Source organism: Osmerus eperlanus, chromosome 4 (genome assembly GCF_963692335.1).
Source record: "Osmerus eperlanus chromosome 4, fOsmEpe2.1, whole genome shotgun sequence".
Classification (NCBI taxonomy): domain Eukaryota; kingdom Metazoa; phylum Chordata; class Actinopteri; order Osmeriformes; family Osmeridae; genus Osmerus; species Osmerus eperlanus.
The window spans coordinates 6,407,832-6,424,747 of NC_085021.1; the positions used below are offsets into that span (position 1 = coordinate 6,407,832).

Below are 16,916 nucleotides of genomic sequence, written 5' to 3' on the forward strand. Positions count from 1 at the left end.
CTGGACACAGGCCAAGCGTTTGAAACGATGACGGTCACAAAGGTCCCCGACGAGAATGCCTCTGGTTGCGTAGCAGTAAGCCCGGCTAGCTCAGTCGGTAGAGCATGAGACTCTTAATCTCAGGGTCGTGGGTTCGAGCCCCACGTTGGGCGTGTTTACATTATGGAGGCCTATCCGTCACTCTGAGAGGCTTCAAGTAGTTGAATCAACTATTGCAGATCCAGAGGTGCTGTGGCTTAGCTGGTTGAAAGCGCCTGTCTTGTAAACAGGAGATCCTGGGTTCAACTCCCAGCAGCACCTCCCTGTGTTTGTTTTATAAAACTGGCCCATTTTTAACTTTCACCAATGTTGTGGATTTAAACGTATAGCGTCACAAAGGTCCCAGACGAGAATGCCTCTGGAAGCAACATGCTAAGCCTGGATAGCTCAGGCTTTGGAGCATGCAACTCTTTGTTTGTAGACTATACACCCAGCGAATTTGAAATTGTATCTGGACAAAATGTCAGCCTTCTGGACACAGGCCAAGCGTTTGAAACGATGACGGTCACAAAGGTCACCGACGAGAATGCCTCTGATTGCGTAGCAGTAAGCCCACTCTGAGAGGCTTCAAGTAGTTGAATCAACTATTGTAGATCCAGAGGTGCTGTGGCTTAGCTGGTTGAAAGCACCTGTCTTGTAAACAGGAGATCCTGGGTTCAACTCCCAGCAGCACCTCCCTGTGTTTGTTTATAAAACTGGCCCATTTTTAACTTTCACCAATGTTGTGGATTCAAACGTATAGCGTCACAAAGGTCCCAGACGAGAATGCCTCTGGAAGCAACATGCTAAGCCTGGATAGCTTAGGCTTTGGAGCATGCAACTCTTTGTTTGTAGACTATACACCCAGCGAATTTGAAACTGTATCTGGACAAAATGTCAGCCTTCTGGACACAGGCCAAGCGTTTGAAACGATGACGGTCACAAAGGTCCCCGACGAGAATGCCTCTGGTTGCGTAGCAGTAAGCCCGGCTAGCTCAGTCGGTAGAGCATGAGACTCTTAATCTCAGGGTCGTGGGTTCGAGCCCCACGTTGGGCGTGTTTACATTATGGAGGCCTATCCGTCACTCTGAGAGGCTTCAAGTAGTTGAATCAACTATTGCAGATCCAGAGGTGCTGTGGCTTAGCTGGTTGAAAGCGCCTGTCTTGTAAACAGGAGATCCTGGGTTCAACTCCCAGCAGCACCTCCCTGTGTTTGTTTTATAAAACTGGCCCATTTTTAACTTTCACCAATGTTGTGGATTTAAACGTATAGCGTCACAAAGGTCCCAGACGAGAATGCCTCTGGAAGCAACATGCTAAGCCTGGATAGCTCAGGCTTTGGAGCATGCAACTCTTTGTTTGTAGACTATACACCCAGCGAATTTGAAATTGTATCTGGACAAAATGTCAGCCTTCTGGACACAGGCCAAGCGTTTGAAACGATGACGGTCACAAAGGTCACCGACGAGAATGCCTCTGATTGCGTAGCAGTAAGCCCACTCTGAGAGGCTTCAAGTAGTTGAATCAACTATTGTAGATCCAGAGGTGCTGTGGCTTAGCTGGTTGAAAGCACCTGTCTTGTAAACAGGAGATCCTGGGTTCAACTCCCAGCAGCACCTCCCTGTGTTTGTTTATAAAACTGGCCCATTTTTAACTTTCACCAATGTTGTGGATTCAAACGTATAGCGTCACAAAGGTCCCAGACGAGAATGCCTCTGGAAGCAACATGCTAAGCCTGGATAGCTTAGGCTTTGGAGCATGCAACTCTTTGTTTGTAGACTATACACCCAGCGAATTTGAAACTGTATCTGGACAAAATGTCAGCCTTCTGGACACAGGCCAAGCGTTTGAAACGATGACGGTCACAAAGGTCCCCGACGAGAATGCCTCTGGTTGCGTAGCAGTAAGCCCGGCTAGCTCAGTCGGTAGAGCATGAGACTCTTAATCTCAGGGTCGTGGGTTCGAGCCCCACGTTGGGCGTGTTTACATTATGGAGGCCTATCCGTCACTCTGAGAGGCTTCAAGTAGTTGAATCAACTATTGCAGATCCAGAGGTGCTGTGGCTTAGCTGGTTGAAAGCGCCTGTCTTGTAAACAGGAGATCCTGGGTTCAACTCCCAGCAGCACCTCCCTGTGTTTGTTTTATAAAACTGGCCCATTTTTAACTTTCACCAATGTTGTGGATTTAAACGTATAGCGTCACAAAGGTCCCAGACGAGAATGCCTCTGGAAGCAACATGCTAAGCCTGGATAGCTCAGGCTTTGGAGCATGCAACTCTTTGTTTGTAGACTATACACCCAGCGAATTTGAAATTGTATCTGGACAAAATGTCAGCCTTCTGGACACAGGCCAAGCGTTTGAAACGATGACGGTCACAAAGGTCACCGACGAGAATGCCTCTGATTGCGTAGCAGTAAGCCCACTCTGAGAGGCTTCAAGTAGTTGAATCAACTATTGTAGATCCAGAGGTGCTGTGGCTTAGCTGGTTGAAAGCACCTGTCTTGTAAACAGGAGATCCTGGGTTCAACTCCCAGCAGCACCTCCCTGTGTTTGTTTATAAAACTGGCCCATTTTTAACTTTCACCAATGTTGTGGATTCAAACGTATAGCGTCACAAAGGTCCCAGACGAGAATGCCTCTGGAAGCAACATGCTAAGCCTGGATAGCTTAGGCTTTGGAGCATGCAACTCTTTGTTTGTAGACTATACACCCAGCGAATTTGAAACTGTATCTGGACAAAATGTCAGCCTTCTGGACACAGGCCAAGCGTTTGAAACGATGACGGTCACAAAGGTCCCCGACGAGAATGCCTCTGGTTGCGTAGCAGTAAGCCCGGCTAGCTCAGTCGGTAGAGCATGAGACTCTTAATCTCAGGGTCGTGGGTTCGAGCCCCACGTTGGGCGTGTTTACATTATGGAGGCCTATCCGTCACTCTGAGAGGCTTCAAGTAGTTGAATCAACTATTGCAGATCCAGAGGTGCTGTGGCTTAGCTGGTTGAAAGCGCCTGTCTTGTAAACAGGAGATCCTGGGTTCAACTCCCAGCAGCACCTCCCTGTGTTTGTTTTATAAAACTGGCCCATTTTTAACTTTCACCAATGTTGTGGATTCAAACGTATAGCGTCACAAAGGTCCCAGACGAGAATGCCTCTGGAAGCAACATGCTAAGCCTGGATAGCTCAGGCTTTGGAGCATGCAACTCTTTGTTTGTAGACTATACACCCAGCGAATTTGAAACTGTATCTGGACAAAATGTCAGCCTTCTGGACACAGGCCAAGCGTTTGAAACGATGACGGTCACAAAGGTCACCGACGAGAATGCCTCTGATTGCGTAGCAGTAAGCCCACTCTGAGAGGCTTCAAGTAGTTGAATCAACTATTGCAGATCCAGAGGTGCTGTGGCTTAGCTGGTTGAAAGCGCCTGTCATGTAAACAGGTGGTCCTGGGTTCAACTCCCAGCAGCACCTCCCTGTGTTTGTTTTATAAAACTTGCCCATTTTTAACTTTCACCAATGTTGTGGATTCAAACGTATAGCGTCACAAAGGTCCCAGACGAGAATGCCTCTGGAAGCAACATGCTAAGCCTGGATAGCTTAGGCTTTGGAGCATGCAACTCTTTGTTTGTAGACTATACACCCAGCGAATTTGAAACTGTATCTGGACAAAATGTCAGCCTTCTGGACACAGGCCAAGCGTTTGAAACGATGACGGTCACAAAGGTCCCCGACGAGAATGCCTCTGGTTGCGTAGCAGTAAGCCCGGCTAGCTCAGTCGGTAGAGCATGAGACTCTTAATCTCAGGGTCGTGGGTTCGAGCCCCACGTTGGGCGTGTTTACATTATGGAGGCCTATCCGTCACTCTGAGAGGCTTCAAGTAGTTGAATCAACTATTGCAGATCCAGAGGTGCTGTGGCTTAGCTGGTTGAAAGCGCCTGTCTTGTAAACAGGAGATCCTGGGTTCAACTCCCAGCAGCACCTCCCTGTGTTTGTTTTATAAAACTGGCCCATTTTTAACTTTCACCAATGTTGTGGATTCAAACGTATAGCGTCACAAAGGTCCCAGACGAGAATGCCTCTGGAAGCAACATGCTAAGCCTGGATAGCTCAGGCTTTGGAGCATGCAACTCTTTGTTTGTAGACTATACACCCAGCGAATTTGAAACTGTATCTGGACAAAATGTCAGCCTTCTGGACACAGGCCAAGCGTTTGAAACGATGACGGTCACAAAGGTCACCGACGAGAATGCCTCTGATTGCGTAGCAGTAAGCCCACTCTGAGAGGCTTCAAGTAGTTGAATCAACTATTGCAGATCCAGAGGTGCTGTGGCTTAGCTGGTTGAAAGCGCCTGTCATGTAAACAGGTGGTCCTGGGTTCAACTCCCAGCAGCACCTCCCTGTGTTTGTTTTATAAAACTTGCCCATTTTTAACTTTCACCAATGTTGTGGATTCAAACGTATAGCGTCACAAAGGTCCCAGACGAGAATGCCTCTGGAAGCAACATGCTAAGCCTGGATAGCTTAGGCTTTGGAGCATGCAACTCTTTGTTTGTAGACTATACACCCAGCGAATTTGAAACTGTATCTGGACAAAATGTCAGCCTTCTGGACACAGGCCAAGCGTTTGAAACGATGACGGTCACAAAGGTCCCCGACGAGAATGCCTCTGGTTGCGTAGCAGTAAGCCCGGCTAGCTCAGTCGGTAGAGCATGAGACTCTTAATCTCAGGGTCGTGGGTTCGAGCCCCACGTTGGGCGTGTTTACATTATGGAGGCCTATCCGTCACTCTGAGAGGCTTCAAGTAGTTGAATCAACTATTGCAGATCCAGAGGTGCTGTGGCTTAGCTGGTTGAAAGCGCCTGTCTTGTAAACAGGAGATCCTGGGTTCAACTCCCAGCAGCACCTCCCTGTGTTTGTTTTATAAAACTGGCCCATTTTTAACTTTCACCAATGTTGTGGATTCAAACGTATAGCGTCACAAAGGTCCCAGACGAGAATGCCTCTGGAAGCAACATGCTAAGCCTGGATAGCTCAGGCTTTGGAGCATGCAACTCTTTGTTTGTAGACTATACACCCAGCGAATTTGAAACTGTATCTGGACAAAATGTCAGCCTTCTGGACACAGGCCAAGCGTTTGAAACGATGACGGTCACAAAGGTCCCCGACGAGAATGCCTCTGGTTGCGTAGCAGTAAGCCCGGCTAGCTCAGTCGGTAGAGCATGAGACTCTTAATCTCAGGGTCGTGGGTTCGAGCCCCACGTTGGGCGTGTTTACATTATGGAGGCCTATCCGTCACTCTGAGAGGCTTCAAGTAGTTGAATCAACTATTGCAGATCCAGAGGTGCTGTGGCTTAGCTGGTTGAAAGCGCCTGTCTTGTAAACAGGAGATCCTGGGTTCAACTCCCAGCAGCACCTCCCTGTGTTTGTTTTATAAAACTGGCCCATTTTTAACTTTCACCAATGTTGTGGATTCAAACGTATAGCGTCACAAAGGTCCCAGACGAGAATGCCTCTGGAAGCAACATGCTAAGCCTGGATAGCTCAGGCTTTGGAGCATGCAACTCTTTGTTTGTAGACTATACACCCAGCGAATTTGAAACTGTATCTGGACAAAATGTCAGCCTTCTGGACACAGGCCAAGCGTTTGAAACGATGACGGTCACAAAGGTCACCGACGAGAATGCCTCTGATTGCGTAGCAGTAAGCCCACTCTGAGAGGCTTCAAGTAGTTGAATCAACTATTGTAGATCCAGAGGTGCTGTGGCTTAGCTGGTTGAAAGCACCTGTCTTGTAAACAGGAGATCCTGGGTTCAACTCCCAGCAGCACCTCCCTGTGTTTGTTTATAAAACTGGCCCATTTTTAACTTTCACCAATGTTGTGGATTCAAACGTATAGCGTCACAAAGGTCCCAGACGAGAATGCCTCTGGAAGCAACATGCTAAGCCTGGATAGCTTAGGCTTTGGAGCATGCAACTCTTTGTTTGTAGACTATACACCCAGCGAATTTGAAACTGTATCTGGACAAAATGTCAGCCTTCTGGACACAGGCCAAGCGTTTGAAACGATGACGGCCACAAAGGTCCCCGACGAGAATGCCTCTGGTTGCGTAGCAGTAAGCCCGGCTAGCTCAGTCGGTAGAGCATGAGACTCTTAATCTCAGGGTCGTGGGTTCGAGCCCCACGTTGGGCGTGTTTACATTATGGAGGCCTATCCGTCACTCTGAGAGGCTTCAAGTAGTTGAATCAACTATTGCAGATCCAGAGGTGCTGTGGCTTAGCTGGTTGAAAGCGCCTGTCTTGTAAACAGGAGATCCTGGGTTCAACTCCCAGCAGCACCTCCCTGTGTTTGTTTTATAAAACTGGCCCATTTTTAACTTTCACCAATGTTGTGGATTTAAACGTATAGCGTCACAAAGGTCCCAGACGAGAATGCCTCTGGAAGCAACATGCTAAGCCTGGATAGCTCAGGCTTTGGAGCATGCAACTCTTTGTTTGTAGACTATACACCCAGCGAATTTGAAATTGTATCTGGACAAAATGTCAGCCTTCTGGACACAGGCCAAGCGTTTGAAACGATGACGGTCACAAAGGTCACCGACGAGAATGCCTCTGATTGCGTAGCAGTAAGCCCACTCTGAGAGGCTTCAAGTAGTTGAATCAACTATTGTAGATCCAGAGGTGCTGTGGCTTAGCTGGTTGAAAGCACCTGTCTTGTAAACAGGAGATCCTGGGTTCAACTCCCAGCAGCACCTCCCTGTGTTTGTTTATAAAACTGGCCCATTTTTAACTTTCACCAATGTTGTGGATTCAAACGTATAGCGTCACAAAGGTCCCAGACGAGAATGCCTCTGGAAGCAACATGCTAAGCCTGGATAGCTTAGGCTTTGGAGCATGCAACTCTTTGTTTGTAGACTATACACCCAGCGAATTTGAAACTGTATCTGGACAAAATGTCAGCCTTCTGGACACAGGCCAAGCGTTTGAAACGATGACGGTCACAAAGGTCCCCGACGAGAATGCCTCTGGTTGCGTAGCAGTAAGCCCGGCTAGCTCAGTCGGTAGAGCATGAGACTCTTAATCTCAGGGTTGTGGGTTCGAGCCCCACGTTGGGCGTGTTTACATTATGGAGGCCTATCCGTCACTCTGAAAGGGCTTCAAGTAGTTGAATCAACAATTGCAGATCCAGAGGTGCTGTGGCTTAGCTGGTTGAAAGCGCCTGTCTTGTAAACAGGAGATCCTGGGTTCAACTCCCAGCAGCACCTCCCTGTGTTTGTTTTATAAAACTGGCCTATTTTTAACTTTCACCAATGTTGTGGATTTAAACGTATAGCGTCACAAAGGTCCCAGACGAGAATGCCTCTGGAAGCAACATGCTAAGCCTGGATAGCTCAGGCTTTGGAGCATGCAACTCTTTGTTTGTAGACTATACACCCAGCGAATTTGAAATTGTATCTGTACAAAATGGTCAGCCTTCTGGACACAGGCCAAGCGTTTGAAACGATGACGGTCACAAAGGTCCCCGACGAGAATGCCTCTGGTTGCGTAGCAGTAAGCCCGGCTAGCTCAGTCGGTAGAGCATGAGACTCTTAATCTCAGGGTCGTGGGTTCGAGCCCCACGTTGGGCGTGTTTACATTATGGAGGCCTATCCGTCACTCTGAGAGGCTTCAAGTACTTGAATCAACTATTGCAGATCCAGAGGTGCTGTGGCTTAGCTGGTTGAAAGCACCTGTCTTGTAAACAACAGATCCTGGGTTCAACTCCCAGCAGCACCTCCCTGTGTTTGTTTTATAAAACTGGCACATTTTTTACTTTCACCAATGTTGTGGATTCAAACGTATACCGTCACAAAGGTCCCCGACGAGAATGCCTCTGGAAGCAACATGCTAAGCCTGGATAGCTCAGGCGTTGGAGCATGCCACTCTTTGTTTGTAGACTATACACCCAGCGAATTTGAAACTGTATCTGGACAAAATGTCAGCCTTCTGGACACAGGCCAAGCGTTTGAAACGATGACGGTCACAAAGGTCCCCGACGAGAATGCCTCTGGTTGCGTAGCAGGAAGCCCGGCTAGCTCAGTCGGTAGAGCATGAGACTCTTAATCTCAGGGTCGTGGGTTCGAGCCCCACGTTGGGCGTGTTTACATTATGGAGGCCTATCCGTCACTCTGAGAGGCTTCAAGTAGTTGAATCAACTATTGCAGATACAGAGGTGCTGTGGCTTAGCTGGTTGAAAGCGCCTGTCTTGTAAACAGGGGATCCTGGGTTCAAATCCCAGCAGCACCTCCCTGTGTTTATTTATAAAACTGGCCCATTTTTAACTTTCACCAATGTTGTGGATTCAAACGTATAGCGTCACAAAGGTCCCAGACGAGAATGCCTCTGGAAGCAACATGCTAAGCCTGGATAGCTTAGGCTTTGGAGCATGCAACTCTTTGTTTGTAGACTATACACCCAGCGAATTTGAAACTGTATCTGGACAAAATGTCAGCCTTCTGGACACAGGCCAAGCGTTTGAAACGATGACGGCCACAAAGGTCCCCGACGAGAATGCCTCTGGTTGCGTAGCAGTAAGCCCGGCTAGCTCAGTCGGTAGAGCATGAGACTCTTAATCTCAGGGTCGTGGGTTCGAGCCCCACGTTGGGCGTGTTTACATTATGGAGGCCTATCCGTCACTCTGAGAGGCTTCAAGTAGTTGAATCAACTATTGCAGATCCAGAGGTGCTGTGGCTTAGCTGGTTGAAAGCGCCTGTCTTGTAAACAGGAGATCCTGGGTTCAACTCCCAGCAGCACCTCCCTGTGTTTGTTTTATAAAACTGGCCCATTTTTAACTTTCACCAATGTTGTGGATTTAAACGTATAGCGTCACAAAGGTCCCAGACGAGAATGCCTCTGGAAGCAACATGCTAAGCCTGGATAGCTCAGGCTTTGGAGCATGCAACTCTTTGTTTGTAGACTATACACCCAGCGAATTTGAAATTGTATCTGGACAAAATGTCAGCCTTCTGGACACAGGCCAAGCGTTTGAAACGATGACGGTCACAAAGGTCACCGACGAGAATGCCTCTGATTGCGTAGCAGTAAGCCCACTCTGAGAGGCTTCAAGTAGTTGAATCAACTATTGTAGATCCAGAGGTGCTGTGGCTTAGCTGGTTGAAAGCACCTGTCTTGTAAACAGGAGATCCTGGGTTCAACTCCCAGCAGCACCTCCCTGTGTTTGTTTATAAAACTGGCCCATTTTTAACTTTCACCAATGTTGTGGATTCAAACGTATAGCGTCACAAAGGTCCCAGACGAGAATGCCTCTGGAAGCAACATGCTAAGCCTGGATAGCTTAGGCTTTGGAGCATGCAACTCTTTGTTTGTAGACTATACACCCAGCGAATTTGAAACTGTATCTGGACAAAATGTCAGCCTTCTGGACACAGGCCAAGCGTTTGAAACGATGACGGTCACAAAGGTCCCCGACGAGAATGCCTCTGGTTGCGTAGCAGTAAGCCCGGCTAGCTCAGTCGGTAGAGCATGAGACTCTTAATCTCAGGGTCGTGGGTTCGAGCCCCACGTTGGGCGTGTTTACATTATGGAGGCCTATCCGTCACTCTGAGAGGCTTCAAGTAGTTGAATCAACTATTGCAGATCCAGAGGTGCTGTGGCTTAGCTGGTTGAAAGCGCCTGTCTTGTAAACAGGAGATCCTGGGTTCAACTCCCAGCAGCACCTCCCTGTGTTTGTTTTATAAAACTGGCCCATTTTTAACTTTCACCAATGTTGTGGATTCAAACGTATAGCGTCACAAAGGTCCCAGACGAGAATGCCTCTGGAAGCAACATGCTAAGCCTGGATAGCTCAGGCTTTGGAGCATGCAACTCTTTGTTTGTAGACTATACACCCAGCGAATTTGAAACTGTATCTGGACAAAATGTCAGCCTTCTGGACACAGGCCAAGCGTTTGAAACGATGACGGTCACAAAGGTCACCGACGAGAATGCCTCTGATTGCGTAGCAGTAAGCCCACTCTGAGAGGCTTCAAGTAGTTGAATCAACTATTGCAGATCCAGAGGTGCTGTGGCTTAGCTGGTTGAAAGCGCCTGTCATGTAAACAGGTGGTCCTGGGTTCAACTCCCAGCAGCACCTCCCTGTGTTTGTTTTATAAAACTTGCCCATTTTTAACTTTCACCAATGTTGTGGATTCAAACGTATAGCGTCACAAAGGTCCCAGACGAGAATGCCTCTGGAAGCAACATGCTAAGCCTGGATAGCTTAGGCTTTGGAGCATGCAACTCTTAGTTTGTAGACTATACACCCAGCGAATTTGAAACTGTATCTGGACAAAATGTCAGCCTTCTGGACACAGGCCAAGCGTTTGAAACGATGACGGTCACAAAGGTCCCCGACGAGAATGCCTCTGGTTGCGTAGCAGTAAGCCCGGCTAGCTCAGTCGGTAGAGCATGAGACTCTTAATCTCAGGGTCGTGGGTTCGAGCCCCACGTTGGGCGTGTTTACATTATGGAGGCCTATCCGTCACTCTGAGAGGCTTCAAGTAGTTGAATCAACTATTGTAGATCCAGAGGTGCTGTGGCTTAGCTGGTTGAAAGCGCCTGTCTTGTAAACAGGAGATCCTGGGTTCAACTCCCAGCAGCACCTCCCTGTGTTTGTTTTATAAAACTGGCCCATTTTTAACTTTCACCAATGTTGTGGATTCAAACGTATAGCGTCACAAAGGTCCCAGACGAGAATGCCTCTGGAAGCAACATGCTAAGCCTGGATAGCTCAGGCTTTGGAGCATGCAACTCTTTGTTTGTAGACTATACACCCAGCGAATTTGAAACTGTATCTGGACAAAATGTCAGCCTTCTGGACACAGGCCAAGCGTTTGAAACGATGACGGTCACAAAGGTCACCGACGAGAATGCCTCTGATTGCGTAGCAGTAAGCCCACTCTGAGAGGCTTCAAGTAGTTGAATCAACTATTGTAGATCCAGAGGTGCTGTGGCTTAGCTGGTTGAAAGCACCTGTCTTGTAAACAGGAGATCCTGGGTTCAACTCCCAGCAGCACCTCCCTGTGTTTGTTTATAAAACTGGCCCATTTTTAACTTTCACCAATGTTGTGGATTCAAACGTATAGCGTCACAAAGGTCCCAGACGAGAATGCCTCTGGAAGCAACATGCTAAGCCTGGATAGCTTAGGCTTTGGAGCATGCAACTCTTTGTTTGTAGACTATACACCCAGCGAATTTGAAACTGTATCTGGACAAAATGTCAGCCTTCTGGACACAGGCCAAGCGTTTGAAACGATGACGGTCACAAAGGTCCCCGACGAGAATGCCTCTGGTTGCGTAGCAGTAAGCCCGGCTAGCTCAGTCGGTAGAGCATGAGACTCTTAATCTCAGGGTCGTGGGTTCGAGCCCCACGTTGGGCGTGTTTACATTATGGAGGCCTATCCGTCACTCTGAGAGGCTTCAAGTAGTTGAATCAACTATTGCAGATCCAGAGGTGCTGTGGCTTAGCTGGTTGAAAGCGCCTGTCTTGTAAACAGGAGATCCTGGGTTCAACTCCCAGCAGCACCTCCCTGTGTTTGTTTTATAAAACTGGCCCATTTTTAACTTTCACCAATGTTGTGGATTCAAACGTATAGCGTCACAAAGGTCCCAGACGAGAATGCCTCTGGAAGCAACATGCTAAGCCTGGATAGCTCAGGCTTTGGAGCATGCAACTCTTTGTTTGTAGACTATACACCCAGCGAATTTGAAACTGTATCTGGACAAAATGTCAGCCTTCTGGACACAGGCCAAGCGTTTGAAACGATGACGGTCACAAAGGTCACCGACGAGAATGCCTCTGATTGCGTAGCAGTAAGCCCACTCTGAGAGGCTTCAAGTAGTTGAATCAACTATTGCAGATCCAGAGGTGCTGTGGCTTAGCTGGTTGAAAGCGCCTGTCTTGTAAACAGGAGATCCTGGGTTCAACTCCCAGCAGCACCTCCCTGTGTTTGTTTTATAAAACTGGCCCATTTTTAACTTTCACCAATGTTGTGGATTCAAACGTATAGCGTCGCAAAGGTCCCAGACGAGAATGCCTCTGGAAGCAACATGCTAAGCCTGGATAGCTCAGGCTTTGGAGCATGCAACTCTTTGTTTGTAGACTATACACCCAGCGAATTTGAAACTGTATCTGGACAAAATGTCAGCCTTCTGGACACAGGCCAAGCGTTTGAAACCATGACGGTCACAAAGGTCCCCGACGAGAATGCCTCTGGTTGCGTAGCAGTAAGCCTGGATAGCTCAGTCGGTAGAGCATGAGACTCTTAATCTCAGGGTCGTGGGTTAGAGCCCCACTTTGGGCGTGTTTACATTATGGAGGCCTATCCGTCAGTCTGAGAGGCTTCAAGTAGTTGAATCAACTATTGGAGATCCAGAGGTGCTGTGGCTTAGCTGGTTGAAAGCGCCTGTCTTGTAAACAGGAGATCCTGGGTTCAACTCCCAGCATGACCTCCCTGTGTTTGTTTTATAAAACTGGCACATTTTTTACCTTCACCAATGTTGTGGATTCAAACGTATACCGTCACAAAGGTCCCCGACGAGAATGCCTCTGGAAGCAACATGCTAAGCCTGGATAGCTCAGGCTTTGGAGCATGCAACTCTTTGTTTGTAGACTATACACCCAGCGAATTTGAAACTGTATCTGGACAAAATGTCAGCCTTCTGGACACAGGCCAAGCGTTTGAAACGATGACGGTCACAAAGGTCACCGACGAGAATGCCTCTGATTGCGTAGCAGTAAGCCCACTCTGAGAGGCTTCAAGTAGTTGAATCAACTATTGTAGATCCAGAGGTGCTGTGGCTTAGCTGGTTGAAAGCACCTGTCTTGTAAACAGGAGATCCTGGGTTCAACTCCCAGCAGCACCTCCCTGTGTTTGTTTATAAAACTGGCCCATTTTTAACTTTCACCAATGTTGTGGATTCAAACGTATAGCGTCACAAAGGTCCCAGACGAGAATGCCTCTGGAAGCAACATGCTAAGCCTGGATAGCTTAGGCTTTGGAGCATGCAACTCTTTGTTTGTAGACTATACACCCAGCGAATTTGAAACTGTATCTGGACAAAATGTCAGCCTTCTGGACACAGGCCAAGCGTTTGAAACGATGACGGTCACAAAGGTCCCCGACGAGAATGCCTCTGGTTGCGTAGCAGTAAGCCCGGCTAGCTCAGTCGGTAGAGCATGAGACTCTTAATCTCAGGGTCGTGGGTTCGAGCCCCACGTTGGGCGTGTTTACATTATGGAGGCCTATCCGTCACTCTGAGAGGCTTCAAGTAGTTGAATCAACTATTGCAGATCCAGAGGTGCTGTGGCTTAGCTGGTTGAAAGCGCCTGTCTTGTAAACAGGAGATCCTGGGTTCAACTCCCAGCAGCACCTCCCTGTGTTTGTTTTATAAAACTGGCACATTTTTTACTTTCACCAATGTTGTGGATTCAAACGTATACCGTCACAAAGGTCCCCGACGAGAATGCCTCTGGAAGCAACATGCTAAGCCTGGATAGCTCAGGCGTTGGAGCATGCCACTCTTTGTTTGTAGACTATACACCCAGCGAATTTGAAACTGTATCTGGACAAAATGTCAGCCTTCTGGACACAGGCCAAGCGTTTGAAACGATGACGGTCACAAAGGTCCCCGACGAGAATGCCTCTGGTTGCGTAGCAGGAAGCCCGGCTAGCTCAGTCGGTAGAGCATGAGACTCTTAATCTCAGGGTCGTGGGTTCGAGCCCCACGTTGGGCGTGTTTACATTATGGAGGCCTATCCGTCACTCTGAGAGGCTTCAAGTAGTTGAATCAACTATTGCAGATACAGAGGTGCTGTGGCTTAGCTGGTTGAAAGCGCCTGTCTTGTAAACAGGGGATCCTGGGTTCAAATCCCAGCAGCACCTCCCTGTGTTTATTTATAAAACTGGCCCATTTTTAACTTTCACCAATGTTGTGGATTCAAACGTATAGCGTCACAAAGGTCCCAGACGAGAATGCCTCTGGAAGCAACATGCTAAGCCTGGATAGCTTAGGCTTTGGAGCATGCAACTCTTTGTTTGTAGACTATACACCCAGCGAATTTGAAACTGTATCTGGACAAAATGTCAGCCTTCTGGACACAGGCCAAGCGTTTGAAACGATGACGGCCACAAAGGTCCCCGACGAGAATGCCTCTGGTTGCGTAGCAGTAAGCCCGGCTAGCTCAGTCGGTAGAGCATGAGACTCTTAATCTCAGGGTCGTGGGTTCGAGCCCCACGTTGGGCGTGTTTACATTATGGAGGCCTATCCGTCACTCTGAGAGGCTTCAAGTAGTTGAATCAACTATTGCAGATCCAGAGGTGCTGTGGCTTAGCTGGTTGAAAGCGCCTGTCTTGTAAACAGGAGATCCTGGGTTCAACTCCCAGCAGCACCTCCCTGTGTTTGTTTTATAAAACTGGCCCATTTTTAACTTTCACCAATGTTGTGGATTTAAACGTATAGCGTCACAAAGGTCCCAGACGAGAATGCCTCTGGAAGCAACATGCTAAGCCTGGATAGCTCAGGCTTTGGAGCATGCAACTCTTTGTTTGTAGACTATACACCCAGCGAATTTGAAATTGTATCTGGACAAAATGTCAGCCTTCTGGACACAGGCCAAGCGTTTGAAACGATGACGGTCACAAAGGTCACCGACGAGAATGCCTCTGATTGCGTAGCAGTAAGCCCACTCTGAGAGGCTTCAAGTAGTTGAATCAACTATTGTAGATCCAGAGGTGCTGTGGCTTAGCTGGTTGAAAGCACCTGTCTTGTAAACAGGAGATCCTGGGTTCAACTCCCAGCAGCACCTCCCTGTGTTTGTTTATAAAACTGGCCCATTTTTAACTTTCACCAATGTTGTGGATTCAAACGTATAGCGTCACAAAGGTCCCAGACGAGAATGCCTCTGGAAGCAACATGCTAAGCCTGGATAGCTTAGGCTTTGGAGCATGCAACTCTTTGTTTGTAGACTATACACCCAGCGAATTTGAAACTGTATCTGGACAAAATGTCAGCCTTCTGGACACAGGCCAAGCGTTTGAAACGATGACGGTCACAAAGGTCCCCGACGAGAATGCCTCTGGTTGCGTAGCAGTAAGCCCGGCTAGCTCAGTCGGTAGAGCATGAGACTCTTAATCTCAGGGTCGTGGGTTCGAGCCCCACGTTGGGCGTGTTTACATTATGGAGGCCTATCCGTCACTCTGAGAGGCTTCAAGTAGTTGAATCAACTATTGCAGATCCAGAGGTGCTGTGGCTTAGCTGGTTGAAAGCGCCTGTCTTGTAAACAGGAGATCCTGGGTTCAACTCCCAGCAGCACCTCCCTGTGTTTGTTTTATAAAACTGGCCCATTTTTAACTTTCACCAATGTTGTGGATTTAAACGTATAGCGTCACAAAGGTCCCAGACGAGAATGCCTCTGGAAGCAACATGCTAAGCCTGGATAGCTCAGGCTTTGGAGCATGCAACTCTTTGTTTGTAGACTATACACCCAGCGAATTTGAAATTGTATCTGGACAAAATGTCAGCCTTCTGGACACAGGCCAAGCGTTTGAAACGATGACGGTCACAAAGGTCACCGACGAGAATGCCTCTGATTGCGTAGCAGTAAGCCCACTCTGAGAGGCTTCAAGTAGTTGAATCAACTATTGTAGATCCAGAGGTGCTGTGGCTTAGCTGGTTGAAAGCACCTGTCTTGTAAACAGGAGATCCTGGGTTCAACTCCCAGCAGCACCTCCCTGTGTTTGTTTATAAAACTGGCCCATTTTTAACTTTCACCAATGTTGTGGATTCAAACGTATAGCGTCACAAAGGTCCCAGACGAGAATGCCTCTGGAAGCAACATGCTAAGCCTGGATAGCTTAGGCTTTGGAGCATGCAACTCTTTGTTTGTAGACTATACACCCAGCGAATTTGAAACTGTATCTGGACAAAATGTCAGCCTTCTGGACACAGGCCAAGCGTTTGAAACGATGACGGTCACAAAGGTCCCCGACGAGAATGCCTCTGGTTGCGTAGCAGTAAGCCCGGCTAGCTCAGTCGGTAGAGCATGAGACTCTTAATCTCAGGGTCGTGGGTTCGAGCCCCACGTTGGGCGTGTTTACATTATGGAGGCCTATCCGTCACTCTGAGAGGCTTCAAGTAGTTGAATCAACTATTGCAGATCCAGAGGTGCTGTGGCTTAGCTGGTTGAAAGCGCCTGTCTTGTAAACAGGAGATCCTGGGTTCAACTCCCAGCAGCACCTCCCTGTGTTTGTTTTATAAAACTGGCCCATTTTTAACTTTCACCAATGTTGTGGATTCAAACGTATAGCGTCACAAAGGTCCCAGACGAGAATGCCTCTGGAAGCAACATGCTAAGCCTGGATAGCTCAGGCTTTGGAGCATGCAACTCTTTGTTTGTAGACTATACACCCAGCGAATTTGAAACTGTATCTGGACAAAATGTCAGCCTTCTGGACACAGGCCAAGCGTTTGAAACGATGACGGTCACAAAGGTCACCGACGAGAATGCCTCTGATTGCGTAGCAGTAAGCCCACTCTGAGAGGCTTCAAGTAGTTGAATCAACTATTGCAGATCCAGAGGTGCTGTGGCTTAGCTGGTTGAAAGCGCCTGTCATGTAAACAGGTGGTCCTGGGTTCAACTCCCAGCAGCACCTCCCTGTGTTTGTTTTATAAAACTTGCCCATTTTTAACTTTCACCAATGTTGTGGATTCAAACGTATAGCGTCACAAAGGTCCCAGACGAGAATGCCTCTGGAAGCAACATGCTAAGCCTGGATAGCTTAGGCTTTGGAGCATGCAACTCTTAGTTTGTAGACTATACACCCAGCGAATTTGAAACTGTATCTGGACAAAATGTCAGCCTTCTGGAC

General features: G+C 48.0%; 56 non-coding genes across 56 annotated transcripts; all 56 read left to right on the plus strand.

Moving 5' to 3' along the window:
* Positions 1 to 79: 79 nt before the first annotated feature.
* Positions 80 to 152, plus strand: trnak-cuu (transfer RNA lysine (anticodon CUU)). The gene has a single exon. It is a non-coding gene; the product is annotated as a tRNA-Lys (tRNA).
* A 73-nt stretch (positions 153 to 225) lies between these two features.
* trnat-ugu (transfer RNA threonine (anticodon UGU)) lies at positions 226 to 300 on the plus strand. Its single transcript has one exon. It is a non-coding gene; the product is annotated as a tRNA-Thr (tRNA).
* Positions 301 to 639: 339 nt separating this feature from the next.
* Positions 640 to 714, plus strand: trnat-ugu (transfer RNA threonine (anticodon UGU)). Its single transcript has one exon. It is a non-coding gene; the product is annotated as a tRNA-Thr (tRNA).
* Positions 715 to 1,002: 288 nt separating this feature from the next.
* On the plus strand, positions 1,003 to 1,075 carry trnak-cuu (transfer RNA lysine (anticodon CUU)). The gene has a single exon. It is a non-coding gene; the product is annotated as a tRNA-Lys (tRNA).
* A 73-nt stretch (positions 1,076 to 1,148) lies between these two features.
* trnat-ugu (transfer RNA threonine (anticodon UGU)) lies at positions 1,149 to 1,223 on the plus strand. The gene has a single exon. It is a non-coding gene; the product is annotated as a tRNA-Thr (tRNA).
* A 339-nt stretch (positions 1,224 to 1,562) lies between these two features.
* trnat-ugu (transfer RNA threonine (anticodon UGU)) lies at positions 1,563 to 1,637 on the plus strand. The gene has a single exon. It is a non-coding gene; the product is annotated as a tRNA-Thr (tRNA).
* A 288-nt stretch (positions 1,638 to 1,925) lies between these two features.
* On the plus strand, positions 1,926 to 1,998 carry trnak-cuu (transfer RNA lysine (anticodon CUU)). Its single transcript has one exon. It is a non-coding gene; the product is annotated as a tRNA-Lys (tRNA).
* Positions 1,999 to 2,071: 73 nt separating this feature from the next.
* Positions 2,072 to 2,146, plus strand: trnat-ugu (transfer RNA threonine (anticodon UGU)). The gene has a single exon. It is a non-coding gene; the product is annotated as a tRNA-Thr (tRNA).
* A 339-nt stretch (positions 2,147 to 2,485) lies between these two features.
* trnat-ugu (transfer RNA threonine (anticodon UGU)) lies at positions 2,486 to 2,560 on the plus strand. The gene has a single exon. It is a non-coding gene; the product is annotated as a tRNA-Thr (tRNA).
* Positions 2,561 to 2,848: 288 nt separating this feature from the next.
* Positions 2,849 to 2,921, plus strand: trnak-cuu (transfer RNA lysine (anticodon CUU)). Its single transcript has one exon. It is a non-coding gene; the product is annotated as a tRNA-Lys (tRNA).
* Positions 2,922 to 2,994: 73 nt separating this feature from the next.
* trnat-ugu (transfer RNA threonine (anticodon UGU)) lies at positions 2,995 to 3,069 on the plus strand. The gene has a single exon. It is a non-coding gene; the product is annotated as a tRNA-Thr (tRNA).
* A 339-nt stretch (positions 3,070 to 3,408) lies between these two features.
* Positions 3,409 to 3,483, plus strand: trnat-ugu (transfer RNA threonine (anticodon UGU)). The gene has a single exon. It is a non-coding gene; the product is annotated as a tRNA-Thr (tRNA).
* Positions 3,484 to 3,772: 289 nt separating this feature from the next.
* On the plus strand, positions 3,773 to 3,845 carry trnak-cuu (transfer RNA lysine (anticodon CUU)). The gene has a single exon. It is a non-coding gene; the product is annotated as a tRNA-Lys (tRNA).
* A 73-nt stretch (positions 3,846 to 3,918) lies between these two features.
* Positions 3,919 to 3,993, plus strand: trnat-ugu (transfer RNA threonine (anticodon UGU)). The gene has a single exon. It is a non-coding gene; the product is annotated as a tRNA-Thr (tRNA).
* A 339-nt stretch (positions 3,994 to 4,332) lies between these two features.
* trnat-ugu (transfer RNA threonine (anticodon UGU)) lies at positions 4,333 to 4,407 on the plus strand. The gene has a single exon. It is a non-coding gene; the product is annotated as a tRNA-Thr (tRNA).
* A 289-nt stretch (positions 4,408 to 4,696) lies between these two features.
* trnak-cuu (transfer RNA lysine (anticodon CUU)) lies at positions 4,697 to 4,769 on the plus strand. The gene has a single exon. It is a non-coding gene; the product is annotated as a tRNA-Lys (tRNA).
* Positions 4,770 to 4,842: 73 nt separating this feature from the next.
* On the plus strand, positions 4,843 to 4,917 carry trnat-ugu (transfer RNA threonine (anticodon UGU)). The gene has a single exon. It is a non-coding gene; the product is annotated as a tRNA-Thr (tRNA).
* A 289-nt stretch (positions 4,918 to 5,206) lies between these two features.
* On the plus strand, positions 5,207 to 5,279 carry trnak-cuu (transfer RNA lysine (anticodon CUU)). Its single transcript has one exon. It is a non-coding gene; the product is annotated as a tRNA-Lys (tRNA).
* A 73-nt stretch (positions 5,280 to 5,352) lies between these two features.
* Positions 5,353 to 5,427, plus strand: trnat-ugu (transfer RNA threonine (anticodon UGU)). Its single transcript has one exon. It is a non-coding gene; the product is annotated as a tRNA-Thr (tRNA).
* Positions 5,428 to 5,766: 339 nt separating this feature from the next.
* trnat-ugu (transfer RNA threonine (anticodon UGU)) lies at positions 5,767 to 5,841 on the plus strand. Its single transcript has one exon. It is a non-coding gene; the product is annotated as a tRNA-Thr (tRNA).
* A 288-nt stretch (positions 5,842 to 6,129) lies between these two features.
* On the plus strand, positions 6,130 to 6,202 carry trnak-cuu (transfer RNA lysine (anticodon CUU)). Its single transcript has one exon. It is a non-coding gene; the product is annotated as a tRNA-Lys (tRNA).
* A 73-nt stretch (positions 6,203 to 6,275) lies between these two features.
* trnat-ugu (transfer RNA threonine (anticodon UGU)) lies at positions 6,276 to 6,350 on the plus strand. Its single transcript has one exon. It is a non-coding gene; the product is annotated as a tRNA-Thr (tRNA).
* A 339-nt stretch (positions 6,351 to 6,689) lies between these two features.
* Positions 6,690 to 6,764, plus strand: trnat-ugu (transfer RNA threonine (anticodon UGU)). Its single transcript has one exon. It is a non-coding gene; the product is annotated as a tRNA-Thr (tRNA).
* A 288-nt stretch (positions 6,765 to 7,052) lies between these two features.
* On the plus strand, positions 7,053 to 7,125 carry trnak-cuu (transfer RNA lysine (anticodon CUU)). The gene has a single exon. It is a non-coding gene; the product is annotated as a tRNA-Lys (tRNA).
* Positions 7,126 to 7,199: 74 nt separating this feature from the next.
* On the plus strand, positions 7,200 to 7,274 carry trnat-ugu (transfer RNA threonine (anticodon UGU)). Its single transcript has one exon. It is a non-coding gene; the product is annotated as a tRNA-Thr (tRNA).
* Positions 7,275 to 7,564: 290 nt separating this feature from the next.
* trnak-cuu (transfer RNA lysine (anticodon CUU)) lies at positions 7,565 to 7,637 on the plus strand. The gene has a single exon. It is a non-coding gene; the product is annotated as a tRNA-Lys (tRNA).
* Positions 7,638 to 8,074: 437 nt separating this feature from the next.
* On the plus strand, positions 8,075 to 8,147 carry trnak-cuu (transfer RNA lysine (anticodon CUU)). The gene has a single exon. It is a non-coding gene; the product is annotated as a tRNA-Lys (tRNA).
* A 73-nt stretch (positions 8,148 to 8,220) lies between these two features.
* trnat-ugu (transfer RNA threonine (anticodon UGU)) lies at positions 8,221 to 8,295 on the plus strand. Its single transcript has one exon. It is a non-coding gene; the product is annotated as a tRNA-Thr (tRNA).
* A 288-nt stretch (positions 8,296 to 8,583) lies between these two features.
* On the plus strand, positions 8,584 to 8,656 carry trnak-cuu (transfer RNA lysine (anticodon CUU)). Its single transcript has one exon. It is a non-coding gene; the product is annotated as a tRNA-Lys (tRNA).
* Positions 8,657 to 8,729: 73 nt separating this feature from the next.
* Positions 8,730 to 8,804, plus strand: trnat-ugu (transfer RNA threonine (anticodon UGU)). The gene has a single exon. It is a non-coding gene; the product is annotated as a tRNA-Thr (tRNA).
* A 339-nt stretch (positions 8,805 to 9,143) lies between these two features.
* Positions 9,144 to 9,218, plus strand: trnat-ugu (transfer RNA threonine (anticodon UGU)). The gene has a single exon. It is a non-coding gene; the product is annotated as a tRNA-Thr (tRNA).
* Positions 9,219 to 9,506: 288 nt separating this feature from the next.
* On the plus strand, positions 9,507 to 9,579 carry trnak-cuu (transfer RNA lysine (anticodon CUU)). The gene has a single exon. It is a non-coding gene; the product is annotated as a tRNA-Lys (tRNA).
* Positions 9,580 to 9,652: 73 nt separating this feature from the next.
* Positions 9,653 to 9,727, plus strand: trnat-ugu (transfer RNA threonine (anticodon UGU)). Its single transcript has one exon. It is a non-coding gene; the product is annotated as a tRNA-Thr (tRNA).
* A 339-nt stretch (positions 9,728 to 10,066) lies between these two features.
* Positions 10,067 to 10,141, plus strand: trnat-ugu (transfer RNA threonine (anticodon UGU)). The gene has a single exon. It is a non-coding gene; the product is annotated as a tRNA-Thr (tRNA).
* Positions 10,142 to 10,430: 289 nt separating this feature from the next.
* On the plus strand, positions 10,431 to 10,503 carry trnak-cuu (transfer RNA lysine (anticodon CUU)). The gene has a single exon. It is a non-coding gene; the product is annotated as a tRNA-Lys (tRNA).
* Positions 10,504 to 10,576: 73 nt separating this feature from the next.
* On the plus strand, positions 10,577 to 10,651 carry trnat-ugu (transfer RNA threonine (anticodon UGU)). Its single transcript has one exon. It is a non-coding gene; the product is annotated as a tRNA-Thr (tRNA).
* A 339-nt stretch (positions 10,652 to 10,990) lies between these two features.
* On the plus strand, positions 10,991 to 11,065 carry trnat-ugu (transfer RNA threonine (anticodon UGU)). The gene has a single exon. It is a non-coding gene; the product is annotated as a tRNA-Thr (tRNA).
* A 288-nt stretch (positions 11,066 to 11,353) lies between these two features.
* On the plus strand, positions 11,354 to 11,426 carry trnak-cuu (transfer RNA lysine (anticodon CUU)). Its single transcript has one exon. It is a non-coding gene; the product is annotated as a tRNA-Lys (tRNA).
* Positions 11,427 to 11,499: 73 nt separating this feature from the next.
* trnat-ugu (transfer RNA threonine (anticodon UGU)) lies at positions 11,500 to 11,574 on the plus strand. The gene has a single exon. It is a non-coding gene; the product is annotated as a tRNA-Thr (tRNA).
* Positions 11,575 to 11,913: 339 nt separating this feature from the next.
* trnat-ugu (transfer RNA threonine (anticodon UGU)) lies at positions 11,914 to 11,988 on the plus strand. The gene has a single exon. It is a non-coding gene; the product is annotated as a tRNA-Thr (tRNA).
* Positions 11,989 to 12,277: 289 nt separating this feature from the next.
* On the plus strand, positions 12,278 to 12,350 carry trnak-cuu (transfer RNA lysine (anticodon CUU)). The gene has a single exon. It is a non-coding gene; the product is annotated as a tRNA-Lys (tRNA).
* A 76-nt stretch (positions 12,351 to 12,426) lies between these two features.
* trnat-ugu (transfer RNA threonine (anticodon UGU)) lies at positions 12,427 to 12,498 on the plus strand. The gene has a single exon. It is a non-coding gene; the product is annotated as a tRNA-Thr (tRNA).
* Positions 12,499 to 12,837: 339 nt separating this feature from the next.
* On the plus strand, positions 12,838 to 12,912 carry trnat-ugu (transfer RNA threonine (anticodon UGU)). Its single transcript has one exon. It is a non-coding gene; the product is annotated as a tRNA-Thr (tRNA).
* A 288-nt stretch (positions 12,913 to 13,200) lies between these two features.
* trnak-cuu (transfer RNA lysine (anticodon CUU)) lies at positions 13,201 to 13,273 on the plus strand. Its single transcript has one exon. It is a non-coding gene; the product is annotated as a tRNA-Lys (tRNA).
* A 73-nt stretch (positions 13,274 to 13,346) lies between these two features.
* On the plus strand, positions 13,347 to 13,421 carry trnat-ugu (transfer RNA threonine (anticodon UGU)). Its single transcript has one exon. It is a non-coding gene; the product is annotated as a tRNA-Thr (tRNA).
* Positions 13,422 to 13,710: 289 nt separating this feature from the next.
* On the plus strand, positions 13,711 to 13,783 carry trnak-cuu (transfer RNA lysine (anticodon CUU)). Its single transcript has one exon. It is a non-coding gene; the product is annotated as a tRNA-Lys (tRNA).
* Positions 13,784 to 13,856: 73 nt separating this feature from the next.
* Positions 13,857 to 13,931, plus strand: trnat-ugu (transfer RNA threonine (anticodon UGU)). Its single transcript has one exon. It is a non-coding gene; the product is annotated as a tRNA-Thr (tRNA).
* A 288-nt stretch (positions 13,932 to 14,219) lies between these two features.
* On the plus strand, positions 14,220 to 14,292 carry trnak-cuu (transfer RNA lysine (anticodon CUU)). Its single transcript has one exon. It is a non-coding gene; the product is annotated as a tRNA-Lys (tRNA).
* A 73-nt stretch (positions 14,293 to 14,365) lies between these two features.
* On the plus strand, positions 14,366 to 14,440 carry trnat-ugu (transfer RNA threonine (anticodon UGU)). Its single transcript has one exon. It is a non-coding gene; the product is annotated as a tRNA-Thr (tRNA).
* A 339-nt stretch (positions 14,441 to 14,779) lies between these two features.
* On the plus strand, positions 14,780 to 14,854 carry trnat-ugu (transfer RNA threonine (anticodon UGU)). The gene has a single exon. It is a non-coding gene; the product is annotated as a tRNA-Thr (tRNA).
* Positions 14,855 to 15,142: 288 nt separating this feature from the next.
* trnak-cuu (transfer RNA lysine (anticodon CUU)) lies at positions 15,143 to 15,215 on the plus strand. Its single transcript has one exon. It is a non-coding gene; the product is annotated as a tRNA-Lys (tRNA).
* A 73-nt stretch (positions 15,216 to 15,288) lies between these two features.
* trnat-ugu (transfer RNA threonine (anticodon UGU)) lies at positions 15,289 to 15,363 on the plus strand. The gene has a single exon. It is a non-coding gene; the product is annotated as a tRNA-Thr (tRNA).
* A 339-nt stretch (positions 15,364 to 15,702) lies between these two features.
* Positions 15,703 to 15,777, plus strand: trnat-ugu (transfer RNA threonine (anticodon UGU)). Its single transcript has one exon. It is a non-coding gene; the product is annotated as a tRNA-Thr (tRNA).
* Positions 15,778 to 16,065: 288 nt separating this feature from the next.
* trnak-cuu (transfer RNA lysine (anticodon CUU)) lies at positions 16,066 to 16,138 on the plus strand. The gene has a single exon. It is a non-coding gene; the product is annotated as a tRNA-Lys (tRNA).
* A 73-nt stretch (positions 16,139 to 16,211) lies between these two features.
* On the plus strand, positions 16,212 to 16,286 carry trnat-ugu (transfer RNA threonine (anticodon UGU)). Its single transcript has one exon. It is a non-coding gene; the product is annotated as a tRNA-Thr (tRNA).
* A 339-nt stretch (positions 16,287 to 16,625) lies between these two features.
* Positions 16,626 to 16,700, plus strand: trnat-ugu (transfer RNA threonine (anticodon UGU)). The gene has a single exon. It is a non-coding gene; the product is annotated as a tRNA-Thr (tRNA).
* The last annotated feature ends 216 nt before the right edge of the window (positions 16,701 to 16,916 follow it).